This window comes from Gopherus evgoodei, chromosome 2 (assembly GCF_007399415.2).
Source record: "Gopherus evgoodei ecotype Sinaloan lineage chromosome 2, rGopEvg1_v1.p, whole genome shotgun sequence".
In the NCBI taxonomy this organism is placed as follows: domain Eukaryota; kingdom Metazoa; phylum Chordata; order Testudines; family Testudinidae; genus Gopherus; species Gopherus evgoodei.
The window spans coordinates 89,223,089-89,236,867 of NC_044323.1; the positions used below are offsets into that span (position 1 = coordinate 89,223,089).

The following is a 13,779-nucleotide window of genomic DNA, read 5'->3' on the forward strand; positions in this document are numbered from 1 at the left end:
AACCATGATCTGAATGGTCATATTTTATCAAATACCATCACATCCTCGACCAAAGGAAGACAGATGGCAGAAGATTCTGGAAGTTAATTCCTGGCTGGGTAAGTGGTGTAAAGTGGAGGGTTTTGGTTTTGTCAAACGCTGGTCCACCTTCTAGGAGGAGAGAGGGCTGTGTAATTTGGATATCCACCTCAGTAGAAGAGGGACTAATCTCCTCACGGAGGCTAAAGTAGTCAGGAAGGGCTTAAATTGATAGCAAAAGGGGAGGGTTAAAAAAAGGAAGTACAACCTCAAGATGTTGAGAACAAACATAATCAAAGAACCCAATGACTAAGAAGAAATTACTGAATTATCTATATGCTAATGCTAGGGGCCTAGGTAACAAACAAGAGGAAGTGGAATTGTTCATTTAAGCATAAATTTGAGCTGGGGGTATGAGTCACATGATTGGAATATTAAAATCAATAGTTATGGCCTATTTAGGAAGAATCTCGTGTGTAAAAGGGGAGGGGAAGTGAGACTGTCACAGGGCATTACCTGTTTGAGTCTTGAAAACTCCAGGGGAAAAGTTACATTGAATGCTTATGGATTAATAACAGAAAAGGACAAGATACAGTTGTCTGCAACAGCTTACCCAATCACGGGGCACTTCAAGGTGAGTGATATATGCTGGAGGTCTCATAGTACCACTGCTAGAACATCCTTGGAATTTCTAAATATTTTCCTAACTCAAAAAAGTGTTGCAGCCCACCCAGGGGAGTTCTTTATTAGAGCTTGTCCAAACCAATAAAGAGAACTGATCACAGAACTAAAACTTAATGGTAGCTTTTTTACAAGTCATCATGAGTTTATCACATTTATAAGGCTCAAGCAGAATAAAGTCCAGACCAGTAATATATATACTTGGTGCTTTAATAGGACCTAGTTCACAAACCTGAAAACAATTGTGAGCCTAGTCAGCTGGGAAGAAGAATTGAATCAGAAAAATGTGAAGGATAAGTAGGAGCTGTTTAAGAATACCTTACTACAGGGGTGGCCAAACTTTTTGGCCTGAGGGCCATATCTAGGTGGGGAAATTGTATGCAGGGGTATGAATGTAGAGCTGGGGCAGGGGGTTGGAGTGTGGGAGGGGGTGCAGTGTGCCGGAAGGGGCTCAGGGCAAGGGGTTGGGGCAGAGGAGGGGTGAGGGATGTACAAGCAGGCTCAGGGAAGGGGGCTGGGGTGCAGGAGGGGGCTCAGGGTCTGGGGTGCAGGAGGGGTTAGGGCTCCAGCCTGTATATATATCCTTTATGAACATAGTTCTTCTGTGCCACATGGCTATTGGGAGTCTGCTGCCTGTCTGTCCAACCAGGCCCTGCACCAATCACAAAAGCAGCCAGCACCGCATCCATGGAGCCGTGGGGGTGGGCGGGCGGGCTGGCTCTGCCTGCTGCCCCCGCCTGTGGGTACCTCTCTTTAAGCTCCCAGTGGCTGCAGTTCCCCATTCCTGGCCAATGGGAGCTGTTGGGGAGGTGCCTACAGATGAGGGCAGCGGGTGGAGCCCTCTGCCCCCACCTCCCCCAGGGGCTGCAGTACCAGCCACTTCTGGGAGTGCCAATCTCACGGTCTGTAGTTTGCCTACCCATGCCTTACTAGATGACCAGAAAGCCACAATCAAGGAAGAAGGCCAAATAGGTTTTAAGAAAAAGATCTTATTTAGAGAGGAAGTGAAGGAAGCTGTAAAAATAAATTAACAAATGGATGAAAAGGGAAGTTGACAGAAATGAATATAAATCAGAAGTTGGGAATTGTAGAAAATAGATAAGGGAAGGAAGAGACACAATGACAAATGCCAGCAGCATTAAGGACAAGGAGTTTTTTTTAATACTAGGAACAAAAATAATCCTGATAATGTTATTGGTTCATTACTGGATGGAAATGGTAGACTTATCAATAATGCAGATGCTTTCAATAAATATTTTTGTTCTGCATGCGGAGGCGGGGAACAGATTATATAGTCTCATCATATGGCGACAACACATTTTCCATTGCGTTATCATCTCTGGAGGATGTTGTTGGAATTTATGAATATTAATCATAAAGGACACCAAACATTAACGTACTTAAAAAGGAATTTATGGTTAAGTCCAAATGTTATCTATACTATTGCTCTAAACACACAAAGTTTAGCTAATAAATATTACTACATTCCTTACAATAACAAAATATAAACTATCTACAGTACATACTTTCAAGAGGACCAGATGGGGTTTTCCATGGCATGATTGGACTGGATGTAATAAGGAATCTTCAGCTTTTTGGCTCTCTTATACCTGTCAGCCCCCTTGCTAGCTTTAGCAAAAACACAGTTTGAAGCAGTTTATTTTCTTTAAGGCTTTTTTTCTTTATCTCCTCCCCTCTCCTTACCTACCAGTAGTTTTTTGTTTTTTTGTTCTTTCTGCTGCCATTTGTTACACACAGGCCTCACTTTCAGATAGCACTGGTATGTGAGGGAAAAGAATGGGCTTGCTTTGTGAGAAGGGTTTTTTTTTTTTCCTTGGTTATTGCAGCTCCCTGTTTTATTAGTTTTTGAACCAAACATTCTTCTCTCACTACATTCTGGTCTTTTGACTTATTCTCGTGGCCTTCCTTTATTGGATGATTAAGGCCTTATTCAGGTTACTAGCCACAAACTATAAAGCAAATATATTATTTCCTTAATCAAACTTAAGCTAACTTTAATTCTTTATTTTAAGAACTATCCCTACAGCTGTTAAACAGAAGCTACTAAAGTTAAATTATTTGAAATCCATAGGTCTGTATAACTTTCATCCAAGAGTTTTAAAAGAGCTGGCTGAGGAGCTCTTTGGACTGTTACTGTTAATTTTCAGTAAGTCTTGGAGCACTCTGAAAGAGAGCTAATATTGTGTCAGTTTTTAAAAAAGGGTAAAAGGGATGACCTGGGTAATTATAGGTCTGTCAGCCTGACATTGATCCTGAGCCAGATAATGGATTGTAGGGTACTGTAATTAATGCAAATCAACATGAGTGGGAGAATAGATCTTGTCAAACTAATTTCGTTTTTAGATACAAGTTTGGTTGATAAAGGTAATGATGGTGGCATAATAGACTTCTATAGGGTGTTAGTACTGCAGGACATTTTGATTAAAAAACTAGACATATATAAAATTAACATGGCTCATATTAAATGGATTAAAAACTGGCTGATAGTTTTTAACATGTAATTGTAAGTGGAGAAGCGTCAGCATTTCCAGGGGGATCCTATGCTATTTAGCATTTTTATCAGTGAGCTGGAAGGAAACATAAAATCATCAGTGATAATGGAGAACAGGTTACTGGTTCAGAGCAATCTGAATCACTTGGTAAATTCAGGTGCAAACAATGTTTTAATACAGCTAAGTGTAAATGTATATATCTGGGGGGGGGGGAAATGTAGGCCAGACCTATAGGATGGGAGACTATACTGGGAAGTAGTGACTCTGAAAAAGTTGTGGGGATTCATGGTGGACAATCAGCTGAACGTGAGCTCCCAGTGTGATGCTATGGCCAAAAGAGCTAATGCACTGCTGAGATGCATAAACAGGAATCCTGAGTAGAAAGTGACAGGTTCTGCTTCGAGTGTTTGCTCATATCCATTCCAGTTAGGTGTGCGTGCGCCACGTGCACGTTCATTGGAAGATTTTTACCCTAGCAACACTTGGTGGGTCGGCTGGACGCCCCCTGGAGTGGTGCCACCATGGTGCCGGATATATACCCCTGCCGACCCAACCGCCCCTCAGTTCCTTCTTACTGCCTGCGTCGGACGTTGGAACAGTGGAGTGCAGTTTTACTGACCATCATCTCCCTAGCTACTCGTAGTTCTCTAGTTATTTTGTTGTGTATATAGTTAGTTAGTTAATTTTTATTGTTCATAGTTAATGTATAGCTAAGAGGGGTTCAAGGATTAGCCCCTTCAAGGCACCTGGGGCCGGGACCCATGCCCGGTTCACTGGGTTTCAAACCGTGCTCGGCCTGTCATAAGCCGATGCCGACAGGAGATCCACACGACTCCTGCCTTAAGTGCCTCGGGGAATTTCACCTGCCAGATAAGTATCGCATTTGCAAGGCTTTTAAGTTGAGAACAAAAAAGGAGCGAGACTTTCGGCTAAAGCAGCTCCTCACGGAGGCGGCTCTTACCCCTCCGCCTTTGGTACCGAGCGCTGGTCAATCAGCGGGCAGAAGCACCTCCTCAGCACCAGATTGCACCGGTACTGCCAAGGCGCCTCGGCACCGGCCGTCGCTGGCACTGAAGTTGACTCGGCACCGCTCCCTCTCCCCGAGGTTGAGAAAGCCCAAGACTCCTGCTGCTTCTGTGCCACCTGCACCACAGCCAGAGAGCTTGTCTAAGTCGTATCGCCTGGCACTGGCACTGACAACGTCGGCACCGTCAATTCCGGTCCCACGAGGGCTGTCGAGTCCAGTGCCTGTCAGCTCCCTGGCGCGAGCTGTGGTTGAGCTTACTATTCCATCCACACCGGAGACATTCTCAACGGCGAGGGATCTGATTGCCATGACACAGTCGACGCTGCCTCAACCCCTGGCATCGCTGGTGCGGGTAATACAGTCTATCGGCAAGCCTGCCTTGATAAGACATCCTCTGTCGGCACAGCAGAGCGGCACCGTTCACGATCATGGTCCCGCAGATGTTCCAGGTCCCATCGGCGCTCCCGCTCCCGACGCTGCTTGCAGTCCCGGTACCAGTCGCGCTTGCGGCACTAGTCGGTATCCCGTTCGCCGGCCTGCTGCTCTCGGCACCGTTCCAGCTCCCGGCACCGCTCCAGGCACCGTGACTCCCGTAGCCGTTCCCGACGTCGAGCCTCGAGATCTCAGTCGACCTCCCGGCACCACTCCGGTCACAGGTCCCGATCTCGTTCCCAGTACCAGTATACCTCCCAGTACCGGTCCCCGGTGCCAAGTAGGGCAGGGTCCGCTAGAGACAGAGACTCTGCTCATGGCTTTTCAGCACCTCCATGGTCATCCAGACACACATCAGTGTCGTCCCAGGCGGACAGCTCTTATGCTCAAGACCACGATTCTGATGTGCCCACCAGAGTTTTCCAAGAGGCCCAGGACCAAGGACCCCATCAGTGGTCTTTCTGGACACCTTGGGCGTACCACCAGGCCCAAGGCGTACCAGTAGTTCCATCCCGCTCTGTCTCGTCAGAGCACCGAGTGCCAGAGGCGACGGTTAGCCGTCCCCCTCCAACTGCTGCGGAGGAAGCCCCAGTTCACCCCAGTTCACCCACCGGACTCCCAGGTTCCTCTGAAGCAGAAGATCACCCAAGAGCAACAGGCCACCCAGGACCCGCTCGGCACCGGCATCTCCTCTTCCTCTGCTCCAGATGAGGCGGTGGCAGGAACATCCTCCTCGGGCCCTCCTCCAATCAACCTGAGAGCCTATCAGGACCTCTTAAGGAGGGTAGCACTCAATATGAACCTCCAGGTGGAGAAGGTCCCAGAGGTAGAGGACCCAGTAGTGGACATTCTATCGGCAGATGCCCCCACTAGAGTGGCCCTACCATTTATTCGGACCATCCAGGTGAATGTCGATACTATATGGCAGGCCCCAGCCTCTATCCCTCCTGTGGCCAGGGGAGTCAAGCATAAATATATTGTGCCCTCTAAAGGGTACGAGTACTTGTATGTCCATCCTCCTCCCTGCTCACTAGTCATCCAGTCCATTAATGAGAGGGAATGCCATGGCCAGGAGGTGCCAGCCCCGAAATCGAAGGAGGCTAGGCGAATGGACCTACTCGGCCGCAAGGTGTACTCGGCAGGGGCCCTACAGCTCCAGGTGGCAAATCAACAAGCCTTGCTTAGCGGCTATAATTATAACACCTGGGTGGCGGTGGGTAAGTTTACGGAGCTTCTCCCTCAAGACTCCCGCCAAGAGTTCGCGGCCCTCTTGAAGGAAGGGAAAAAGGTGGCCAGAACTTCCCTCCAGGCCTCGCTGGATGCAGCAGACTCAGCAGCCAGGACTCTGGCTTCGGGTGTTGCCATGAGGTGCATCTCATGGCTTCAGGTTTCAAACCTCCCACCGGAGCTGCAGTATACCATTCAGGACTTACCATTTGATGGTAAAGGCCTCTTCTCAGAAAAGACTGACCCCAGGCTGCAAAGCCACAAGGGCAACAGGGTCATAATGCGCTCTCTCGGCATGCATATGCCGGTGATCTAACGCAGGTCTTTCTGTTCCCAGCCTCACCGCCCATACTCTGTGCCTAGACAAAGATAGGACTTTGGCAGGTGGCGCGGCCGAAGTGGTCGCAGACGACCATCAGGACCCCAAGGGGGCCACAATCAAGGTCCCTCAAAACCACCACCGGGACCAAAGATGAACTTTTGAAAGTGCGCCTGAGGGCGGCATACCAGTTATAGGCCAGGATCTCTCTCCTCTCTTCTCCAACCGTCTCTCCTACTTCCTCCCGGCGTGGTCCCAGTTAACTTCAGATTGCTGGGTCCTACGCATGGTGGAGTATGGGTACCACCTCCAATTTATTTCAACCTCACCCTCCCACCCTCCAACCCTGTCCCTCTTCATGGACCCCTCTCACGAGCAATTCCTCTTACAAGACGTGCAGATACTCCTCGCCATAGGAGCTATAGAGGAGGTGCTGATGGACGAAAGGGGCAAGGGCTTTTACTCCTTTTATTTCCTAATCCCCAAGTCGAAGGGAGGTCTCAGACGTATTCTAGACCTGCGAGGACTCAACCAGTTTGATAAAGTTGAAGTTCCGCATGGTATCCCTGGGGACCATTATCCTGTCCTTGGATCCTGGAGACTGGAATGCTGCCCTCGATATGAAGGACGCGTACTTTCACATCGCCATCTTACCTCCGCTTTGTAGCCAATCGTCAGCACTTCCAGTTTACGGTCCTGCCGTTTGGCCTTTCTACAGCCCCAAGGGTATTTACAAACTGTATGGCCGTAGTCGCCGCCTACCTCCGCCGACGTCGGATACACATCTTTCCGTATCTGGACGATTGGCTCATCCAAGGGGCCTCCGAGACACAAGTCACTCAGCATGTGGGCATCATCAAGGACCTATTCACACGTCTAGGCCTGATGATCAATATAGAAAAATCCACTCTGGTTCCCACGCAGAGGTTAAACTTCATAGGCGCTATCCTGGACTCCAATCTAGCCAGAGCCTGCTTACCACAGCTGCAGTTTCAGGCGATGGCAACAATCATTCGAGGTCTACAGAATTTCCTGGCGACCTCGGCTCACGCTTGTCTCGGTCTCTGGGTCACATGGCTGCCTGCACGTTCGTTACCAGACATGCCAGGCTCCGCCTCCGTCCTCCTCAAGTTTGGCTCAACTTGGTATACTGCCTGGGCAGGACCCAATAGACATGATAGTCACCATTCCCCCGAGCACCCTAGGTTCCCTAGAATGGTGGCTAACTCCCTCCCTGGTGTGTGCAGGGATGCCATTCTGTCCGCCCCAACCCTCAATGTCCCGGACGACGAATGCTTCATCTCTTGGCTGGGGTGCTCACCTCGGTCACCTTCGTACTCAAGGCCTTTGGTCTTCTCAGGAGCTGGCATTACACATAAATGTCCGAGAACTGAGAGCAGGCCGCCTGGCCTGCCAGGCATTCCAGCATCAGTTGCGAGGCCGTTGTGTCTCAGTGTTTACAGACAACACAATGGCCATGTACTACATAAACAGGGAGGGACATGGTCCTCCCCCGTTTGTCAGGAGGCCATCCAACTCTGGGACTTTTGCATAGCCCACTCGATAGATCTGGTAGCGTCCTTTCTCCCAGGCGTTTGGAACACTCTGGCAGATCAACTCAGCAGGTCTTTCCTGTCTCATGAGTGGTCAATCCGCCCGGACGTTATGCATTCTGTTTTCCAGAAGTGGGGATTTCCCCACATAGACCTGTTCACTTCCCGCAAGAACAGGAAATGCCAGATGTTCTGCTCCTTCCAAGGTCTCTCCCCGGGATTGATCTCGGACGCTTTCCTGCTGCCGTGGAAGAGCCAGCTCCTTTATGCCTTCCCACCGTTCCTGCTGGTTCACAAGGTCCTGCTGAAACTCCGCAGGGACAGAGCGTGCATCATCATGATCGCTCCAGCGTGGCCCAGGCAGCACTGGTACACCACGTTACATGACCTGTCGATAGCCAACCCAATTGCCCTGCCACTCCACCCAGACCTCATAACTCAGGACCATGGCAGGCTTCGCCACCCGGACCTGCAGGCTCTTCACCTCACGGCGTGGCTGCTGCGTGGCTAAACCAGAGTTACGTTGCTGTGAATCAGTACGACAAGTTCTCCTGGGTAGCAGGAAGTCTTCCACCCGGTCAATCTTACTCCTCTATTTTGGACTACCTCTGGTCTCTCAAATAGCAGGGCCTAGCAGTATCATCACTGAGGGTACACTTGGCAGCCATCTCTACCTTCCACCCAGGCGAAGGTGGTCGTTCCATGTTCTCACACCCTATGGTTTCTATGTTCCTCAAGGGCTTGGAGCGCTTATACCCTCAAGTACGCCGCCAAGCCCCGACCTGGGACCTCAACCTGGTTTTAACCAGACGTATGTCTCCCTCATTCGAGCCTGAGCAACCTGCTCGCTACTATACCTGTCTTGGAAGACAGCTTTCCTCGTAGCCATTACATCGGCCAGACGAGTCTCCGAGCTTAGGGCTCTTACGGTGGATCCGCCGTACACTGTGTTCCACAAGGACAAGGTGCAGTTGCGACCACACCCGGCTTTCTTCCCTAAGGTGGTTTTGGCCTTTCATGTTAACCAGGACATCTTTCTCCTGGTCTTCTTCCCGAAGCCACACTCAACGCGACGGGAGCAACATTTGCACTCCCTGGCCATCCGTGAGCGCTCGCATTTTATATTGAGTGGACAAAATCGTTTATGAAACACCCCATCTCTTTGTCGCGGTAGCAGACCGAATGAAAGGCCTACCTGTTTCCTCTCAGAGGATCTCATCTTGGGTGATGGCGTGCATCCGCACTTGTTATGATTTGGCTCGTATTTCCCCAAGCCACATCACCGCGCATTCTACCAGGGGTCAGGCTTCATCTGCCGCCTTCCTGGCTCGTGTACCTATCCAGGAGATACCTGGTCCTCGGTCCACACCTTTGCTTTGCATTATGCTCTGGTTCAACAGTCGAGATGATGCAGCCTTTGGCTCAGCAGTTTTGCATTCTGCCACATCTCACTCCGACCCCACCGCCTAGGTAAGGCTTGGGAATCACCTAACTGGAATGGATATGAGCAAGCACTCGAAGAAGAAAAGACGGTTACTCACCTTTGTAACTATTGTTCTTCGAGATGTGTTGCTCATATCCATTCCAAACCCGCCCTCCTTCCCCACTGTTGGAGTAGCTGGCAAGAAGGAACTGAGGGGCAGTTGGGTTGGCAGGGGTATATATCCGGCGCCATGGCGGCGCCACTCCAGGGGGCACCCAGCTGACCCACCGAGTGTTGCTAGGGTAAAAATCTTCCGACGAACGTGCACGCAGCATGCGCACACCTAACTGGAATGGATATGAGCAACACATCTCGAAGAACAACAGTTACAAAGGTGAGTAACCGTCTTTTGTTTTAACCTCAGGCTGCAAAAGAATAAATGAAGACTCGACACACCACTTTGGAAAGGTTGCCGACCCCTGGTTTAGGATGACTGGTAGCTATGCATGGGTGTAACACAGCTTCCTTGCCACTGCTAGGAGCCATTGCTTACCACCACTCACAAGGTTTTGACTATAAAAAGAACCACTGACATTTCATTCCAAGTAAAGAACATACCCTAAGTGCATGAGCCATTTTATTAAGCATAGAAAAAACTTTTGGTCTGAATGGCTAGAGCTGAGGCTTTGAAATGTGAGAGGCACATCTACACTTATGATTCTACAGCAGGGGCGAGCAAACTTGTTGGCCCGAGGGCCACATCTGGGTATGGAAATTGTATGGTGGGCTATGAATGCTCACAATATTGGGGGTTGGGGTGCAGGAGGGGGTGAGGGCTCCAGCTGGGGGTGCGGGCCAGAAATGAGTTCAGGGTGCAAGAGGTGGCTCTGGGCTGGGGCAGGGGATTGTGATGGGGGCTCTGGGCTGGGGCAGGGGATTGTGGTGTGCGGGGGCTCCAGCTGGGGGTGCAGGAAGGTGCTCTGTGCTGGGACTGGGGTTCAGTGTGGAAGGAGGATCAGGGCTGGGAGGGGTGTGGGCTGCGGATGGCGCTTACCTCAAGCAGCTCCCAGAAGCAGTGGCATGTCCCCCCTCTGGCTCCTATGCAGAGGTGTGGCCAGGCAGCTCTGCATGCTGCCCCATCCACAGGCGCTGCCCCTGCAGCTCCCATTGGCCATGGTTCCTGGCCAATGGGAGCTGCAGAGGCAGCACTTGGGGTGGGTACAACACCTGGAGCCCCCTGGCTGCACCCATGCTTGGGAGGCGGAGCAGGGACATGATTCTGCTTCCAGGAGCTGTGTGGAGCCACGGCACACATGGAGCAGGGCAAGCCCTGAACCACACTCCCCAGCGGGAGCTTGCGAGCTAGATGTGGGCCCCAGGCCGTAGCTTGCCCATCCCTATTCTATCGGATGTTTTGGTAGGAAGTCTCCTTCTGAAGGTATGACTGTCTCACTGGTGGAGCTACAGCTGCACCAGTCTTGGGTTACTAAAAGATATTTAGTTATGGTTATGGAGTTGGGTTATGAAGATATTATTTTTATACATTAGACTTTTGGTTACTATGTGCACAGTACTTCCCCTGCCTTTTTACAGGAGGGAGAGAGCATGCTGTGCAGCCTAGTCTGGGGAAGAGACTGCTGGATAATACCGGGAGATTTCCTGTTCCTTGTGGCTGGCTAGCATCCCTAGAAATACTTTAGGGAAGGCTTATTAGCACTCAGCCGTTTACACAGAAAATGGGAGTAATTTGAATACGAGAAGTAATTTCTCACTTACCTCCTTGTGATCCCACAATGGTGCAGCTGCATGGTGAATAGAGTCCTCATCTGCCTTTGTTCTGGTCACTGAGGCTACGTCTAGACTACCCGCCATATCGGCGGGTTAAAATCGATTGCTCGGGGATCGATATATCGTGTCTCAGCTAGATGCGATATCGATCCCTGAGTGCGCTTATATTGATTCTGGAACTCCACCAACCCCAACGGAGTTGTGGAATTGACAGGGGGAGCCGCGGACATCGATCCTGTGCGGTGAGGACGGGTGAGTAATCTGATCTTAGATATTCAACTTATTCACATAGCTGAAGTTGCATATTTAAGATCGATTTCCCCCCGTAGTGTAGACCAGCCCAGAGTAACTGAAGGGCTCTTTATGGTTTAGCGTGGAGCCAGCCTATTCAGAGGGAGGCTCCTTTCCCTGGCAGAGCACGAGTTTGAGTTGAAAACCAGCATGCAGCGAGCTAGACTGAGCGCTGAACTTTTGAGGAGAAAAATCTAAAACCTTTTTTTCTGAGCTCCACTCCTGAGCGTGCTATAAAAATTCTATGGCCCATCTGTGGCACAATAGCTGCTTTTCTGCATATAAAAGCCAGGGCCAGGAAGCAGGGCAATTGCCTGGAGCCTCAAGCCACATGGGCTCCTGCAAAGCTACATTGCTCAGGCTTCAGCATCAGCCCTGGGGTGGGGCTTTGGCTTTCTGCCCTAGGCCCCTGTGACCGTAACACTGGCCCTGCTTGGGGGACCCCCCTGGTTGAGAACCACTGATCTAAAACACTGTGGGGGGAGAGAAAGATGGAAAGGAAAAAGGGTTAAAAATAAAAATACCAGGGTTAAACTCTACACTCCCTAGCAATATGAACTGCCACCTGATGGATGCTTGCTTGTCTGAGACTCAAAGCCTCGGGGGTTTGCAAGACTGACCCCTGAGCATGCTGTGAGGAATTTTGCCTCTCCCTGGACATGCTTATGCTCCAGGCTGAGCCTCTCCTGTGGAGTCATGGCTTCAGGCAAGGGTCAAGGACTTAAACTGTCTGACTGAAAACCTGGGTGGACAGCTTGCAGCAGCAAGGCATAGCTCCCCTCTGAAGGTCCTGAAAAACTGCCTATACCACCTTTAAGTTGACTCAGTGCTTGTGAGGCTGCGCTGCTGCTGCAGGGAGTGGCAGAAGTCTGTCCAAGAGATGTATCACAGATGCCAGAAGATTAGAGCTTCACTACATTGGTCAGTCCTCACCTCAAAAGTGAGAGGAGCTAGAAGCTGAAATGAAGTAGCTACTGTACAAAAAAAAATTGTTCTAAAATAAAGTGGTTGGGAGATAATGAACCACCAATTAATTCCACAGCTGAAGGTAAAAACCACTGTGGCTTGAGGTGAAGGGCAGGGCCTGGTGCTGGAGCCTCCACCAACACGGGACTACTTGTGAGTTCCGTAAGTGGGAGGTCTTACCTGTTAATAATGGATAAAGAGAGAAGCCACTGCAGAAGTTAAAGGACATTTATTCTTCCCTGAGCAATGCAGGTTTAAAAAGGCAGTCATCTCTTCTGCTGTAGTTCTTTTCAGAATATTTAAAATTGTAATTTAAAAGAAAGAGTTAGGATTCCTTTGTTATGAGAAGACAGTCTGGGTCTTGATTAATGGATTAACCACACCCATCACTGCAGATTATGTCAGTTTCCATGCCAGATTGCTCCTCTATGAGCATACTGGAACTGCATCAACCCCCCTTCCCAATCCAGTTGTGATAGAGCCACAGCTTCATATTCTAGAAAAACATGTGTTTCCCAGGCTTCACTTAGAATAAAGTTTGGATTCTGAATGAAATTTATTCAGGAGATGGTAGAGAAGGAATAGCCACTGCTGTTAACAGGAGATAGTAATGAAGCCTTTTTTTCTCTTGGGCCACCACTATACAGCAACACAAGTACTCTTATTTAGTCTGCCGGGGCCCCTCATGCCTAGCACCCTCTCAAGGAAAGGCCCTCCAGGAGTGGAGCATTCAACATCCCAGTAGTCACACCAATGAACAGTCAGTAATCATTGGCCAGAATGTGGCTGGATGCCCTGCAGACCGTGTCAATGCCTGGTACCACAGCTGGAAGTACAGGACATCTATTGCTCCCAGGCTCCCTCAACGATAAGCTGTTACTGATGACAAAACCAGAGCTGGGTTAGTTTGACTGGTACCATGGATTCAACAGCTCTGTTGGTTCACAGATACAAGGGGTCTCCTTTGCTTATGATCCCACCACAGGACCTACCTTTCTCCGTATCTCTGCAGAGCCTCACTCAGCTCTCTTCTGAGACTAGAACAGTCATTCAGTCCTGAGAGAGGCACTCTGCACTCTGAAAATGTCCAACACAAAGGGTGGCAAGCCAGTCTTTTTCCATTAGGGCTCGACACTGTTGCTACCAACGGTGCAGGTATCACCACTATTTCTTAGGACAGCTGGGAAGAGAAAACGTAAGGGTTTACATCCAATAACCCATTGAGCAGAGCAGCTGACAACAACTGTTGCAACTGGAGTAGATCAGAACTGTGAAGCAGTTACAGGGCTTATACAGGGGAAGCAATTTAAGCCCCATCACTCTAAGGCCTGCTCTATACTTATGTTTTACCAGTGTAACTTCTGGCAAGGAAGGTGATTTTTTTTTTTTTAAAACAAAGTTAAACTGGTCATACTAGGGCTGTTATAAGAATGTGTGTAGTAGTATAGCTTATTCCCCTTCCCATACAGGAATAAATTGTACAACATAAGCACTTTTATAACAGTATAACTGAATCCATGCTAATTAAAGCAGTACACCTT

At 49.5% G+C, this 13,779-nt stretch overlaps 1 long non-coding RNA gene across 1 annotated transcript in view; it reads right to left on the reverse strand.

Annotated features, from left to right (window-relative positions):
* Positions 1 to 13,413, reverse strand: part of LOC115645963 — a 44,023-nt gene extending 30,610 nt beyond the window's left edge. The window contains exon 1 of the long non-coding RNA XR_003998881.1: positions 13,231 to 13,413. This is a non-coding gene — a long non-coding RNA (uncharacterized LOC115645963). The remainder of the gene's footprint in view (positions 1 to 13,230) is intronic.
* Between the last annotated feature and the right edge of the window lie 366 nt (positions 13,414 to 13,779).